We start from the raw sequence: 4,711 nt of genomic DNA on the forward strand, positions 1-4,711 counted from the left end.
CTCCTGGTTGTAGTGTGACGGTTATATCGAACATAAAGACATTAGAGTGGTATTAATGTCCTTACTAACTCTAACATAAGCAAATTTCACAAGTTGTCTATCATTTTAGACAGTTAATCTTATACCTCAGTGGTGCAAATTCTCCAACTAACCAACTGACATGCAGTGAACATGGGCTTCTTGGGTAGGACCATTCTGATGTAGGATTTTAAAATTAAAGCCTAGAATGTCTAATAAATAGTGTAAATAACCCAGTATGTGTTTTATCTTTATGGAAGAAATAGCTTTTTGTGTCTCCTTCCTGTTCTGTATAAAATGGGCTTTTATTTTGAAAATCGCCCGCTGGCACGTTGACTAGCTTCCTGCTGTTTGTAACAGAAAATGATGAAACGGTAACGGCCACAAAGTTAAATATAAAATGTTTTATAGCACCCCTTCGAAGAGGAACAAGGTTAGTATTTATCAGAATACTGTAAAATTAAATGTTAGTGGTGTTTAAAGTAGTTTTGAACAACTGTAGCTGTTTCTAGCCATTTGTTTTATAGGCTAATGCCGAACTTGTAAGCTAGTATTAAACTATGCTAACGCTAATGCTCTGAATCTACATGGTAATGTAGCTAATGCATTGTTTGTGTCTGTTTCTTTTTGTAACCAGCTCTTACGTTGGTTTGGGGTTTCTCAATAAACTTAAAATCATCAGTAAAGCGTCAGACCATCTTTCGGAGGGTATGCTACAAATAGTATGATTTCAATTTGTTTCAGGCTGGTAAAGGCATATTTTTCTCTTTTTCAGGCTACTCTAAAAAGGAATCCTGACGTTCTGCCAGCTGCATTCAAAGTCTGAGGGAGACATCACCTATCCAGTGAGTTCACGGGTAATTTCAGTGCATTCTGATTTATGTTTTTAAAATTAAGGGCTTAAAAGTAAAGCTATATTGACTGTTTTTCAGGCTGTTAAAGGCATATTTTTATCTTTTTCAGGCTACTCTAAAAAGGAATCCTGACGTTATGCCAGCTACATTCCAAGACTGATGGAGACATCATGATTTTAAAATTAAGGCCTTAAAATTAAAGCTATATTGACTGTTTTTCAGGCTGTTAAAGGCATATTTCCCAGCTAACAATTTTTGGTTCCCAGAACTTTCATTTTTGGTTGTGGGAACGTTCCTTGAAGTTTTTTTTTGGTTGTCTGTAGGTTAATTGGAAGGTTTTCTTAACGTTCCCGGAACGTTCGTTTTTGGTTACAGCGAACGTTCTCGGAACGTTCCCCCTAAAAGTTACAACCTTTAGAGTACGCTAGACGAACGTTTCAACCCTTAGGGAACGGACCCTTAACGTTAGGGGAACGCTCGCTGTAACCATAAACTAACGTTCCCAGAAAGTTAAGAAAACCTTCCAATTAACCTACAGACAACCAAACTACAACCAAAAAAAAACCTTCAGGGATTGTTCGCTGTAACCATAAACGAACATTCCCAGAACGTTAAAAGGTTAGATTCCCCTAACCTTTAAAACAAACACCCATACCATTTGTGTGTGTGTATGTATGTACACACATACAAAAGTTATATTGGTAGGAATGAATAAATAGGCAAACTTTATGGCATTTCAAAACTTTTATATTCAAACTGACAAAAAATACAAAAAAATAAGGCTGTAGTGCAAGATGCATAAAGATGTGTTTGTAAAGTGTGTGTGCAAAATAAGTCACTAAAAAAAAATATGTGTTAATAAAAAAGGGGCTCCATGATTTCACAGCTCAATCCTTCTCAGCTGGCGTATAAAGACATAAACACAAGTTAGACATGTAATAGTAAGTATGAACACATTGACAAAAGAATTTTTTTGATGAACTTAACGCAGAAGAACTTCAATTTACCGTCTGTGTGGGGCAAACTTCAGAACTTGCCCAATCAAATCCTCTGCTTCTGCAGCAGTCAGCGCAGTGACATTTTTCCGGCAGGCCGCTAGAGTAGAAGTCAAAATGAAGCAAAGTTATAAGTCAAATTAAAACCTCTTGTCAGCCAAGCTAAGCATAATATGAACAATAAAATGGCACCTGCCTGTTATAACCCTGCGTACAGCCAGGTCCTGGAAGGTTTTCTTTGTTTTTTTTTTCCCCCCGCAAGCTGTACTGTCTCAGCACATCAATCGTTGCAACTTGCCGCAACATGCGGCGGATGGCATCACCTCCAGTACAACCACCGAGGGTTGACAGGAAAAGTTGCTGTAAAACATATAGTAACAAATTATACATATAGTCTAGAGCTTGTACAGTCACATTTTGTAAGAGAAGTCGGTGCAGTTTAGATATTGGAATTTATGCAAATATATAGTGTTCGTCTAGGGGCAGGCCGATGGTTACTTAATTTCCATATTGTTCCTCCTCTCCATACATACACCTGTACACACACACGTGAGCAACTTGAGTCTTTTCTTATTATATAAGATGATGAAGTTGATAGGTTGCCTGCACATGCCATTACAAAACATGAACCTATTCTGTTACATTAGACTATATATATATATATATTATAATATATATATATATATATATATAATATATATATATATAAACTTATATGCAGGTGGTGGAGGAAGTGTTATCTGCTGAGCTGAAAAAAGACAGGAAGAGACAAAATGAACAATCACATGATATGCACCATGTTGACTGTCAGTGGTTCCATGTTAAGAAATATGACTGGTTTCTTTTGTGCATGCATACATTTTAACTTACAGACAGGGCTTCCAGACGCACACTCCGTCCTGGACAGTTTATCTGGTCGTGCAACAGATTCATCTGTAATACAGAGACCATATAATTTGTACTGATTGCAAAATATGCAATTTCAAATATGTAAAAAATGTAGTCTATAATTAAGGTCTTACCATAGCTTGAAGAATTTGTCATGTGATCCAGTAGCGTGAAAAAAGAAGCATTTCCATACAGAGAAAATTATTTATTTACATATAGTATAGTAGCAATAGGTTACCTGTACACAGACATATTTTTTTAACTGGATATTTGGCCCAGCTGCTGTTGGATAAATGGCACGCTGTGACTTGGAGCAGAGGGAGGTGTGACAGTGATGTGGCACAAAAGGGAGGAGGGGGGGGTCCCGGGGACCCCAGAAGACAAGGCAGGGGTAGTGTTGGGAGGGTGTCTAGTGTTTGTCCGTTTTTGTGTCACGTGTCGGCGCACGCCGAGAGAGAGAGAGAGAGAGAGAGAGACTGACTGACTGACGCACGCACGCATGCATGCATGCATGCATGCATGCATGCATTCCGGACAATACACCCGCGAGCAGCTCCCGCACACGTATCTGCGGCAGCCATCGCAGACAGCCTGCGTCTTACGGTCCCTTTCCCTAGGGCAGAGCTGACACCTTCTCCTCTTGCCTCCCCCATCCGCACGTGCACCTCCTCCTCGTCCCTCGCCTTCCCCTCCGCTCGGGCCCGACGCACGTTTCGCCGTCAGGGTCCCGACGAGCGCGGCGGACGCCTCCGTGCGAGGGAGGCGCTCTCGATGAGCGGAGCGACGACGCACACACACACACAAGCAGAGAGCGAGTAAAACAGCTAATAAGAAGATACAAATGACATGGACCAACCGCGGAACGGGCCCAGCTGCTTGTCCAGAGTCGGTGCACGGGCACGTCGGTGCCCGGGTTGTACAGGCTCGGAAGCCCACGCGCCCACTCGTCCCACACGTCCCTTATGGCCGCCAGTTTGTCTGTGGCCCATCTGGCGGCTCTCGACTCGCGGTCGTCGAATCTCAGCAGTCTCGAGTACGCGTGAAACCGCTTCAGGGGCATCGTGGCGCGGAACACGGGTCTGCCGCTCTCCTCGTGCCACAGGCTTTCCAAGGCCTCGTTCCGGGACCTGTACACGCCCGAGAGGATCAGCAGGCCGAAGTAGCCGCGCAGGTCCACCGCGTCCATGCCTTTCCACTCGTTGCCGTGCGTCCTCAGGGCATGTAGGTTTGTCGCGGCCAGCACGATGTCTTCTATTCGCCGCGTGACAAAAAGGTTGAACGCCGAAACGATGTCGCGTACGCTCCCGGCTGTGTAGTCCGTGGTTCCGGAGCTCTGCGGCTGGGGCGAGGCAGCCCTTTCCCGAGGCCCGGCGTGAAACATTTTCGAGGACCACTCGATTTTCCCGTCTTTCGAAACGAACGTCGCCTCTTCTTGCTCCGCCACTACCGCCGCAGCCGCCGCTGCAGCTTCTCCCCTTTCCCCTGCTCCACCTTCTTCTTCTACCCCTTCTTCTTCTTCTTCTTCGTTTCCTTCTTCTTTTTCTTCTTCTTCGTTTCCTCCTTCTTCTTCTTCTTCTTCTTTGTCCTCGGCCACGTGTCCCCCTCCTCCACCTCCCCACTCCTGGCTGCTTTGTCGCCGTTCCTTTAGGCCCTCTCCTTCCGAGCCACCTTGCCTTCCCACTCGTTCGACAAAGCCGCGGCGAGAGACGTCGCGAGTGCGGCAGTTGCCTCTGTCGGTACGCACGTCCGTTTTGGAGTGCCTGTCCGGGGACGGCGCTAGCGAGGCTCCGCCGCGGCCTCGGGTCTACAGTGAAACATCGGGCCATGCCGACCTTGCGCCCGGTTGCTAGTTCGTTGATACGAAGACGGACGAAGAATGAAAAACAAATCGAAACAAAACGAAAGAAAAGAAACCAATGCAAGACACATGCCTACGGTGGATGTGTATAATACAAT

Source organism: Etheostoma cragini, chromosome 12 (assembly GCF_013103735.1).
Source record: "Etheostoma cragini isolate CJK2018 chromosome 12, CSU_Ecrag_1.0, whole genome shotgun sequence".
NCBI lineage: Eukaryota > Metazoa > Chordata > Actinopteri > Perciformes > Percidae > Etheostoma > Etheostoma cragini.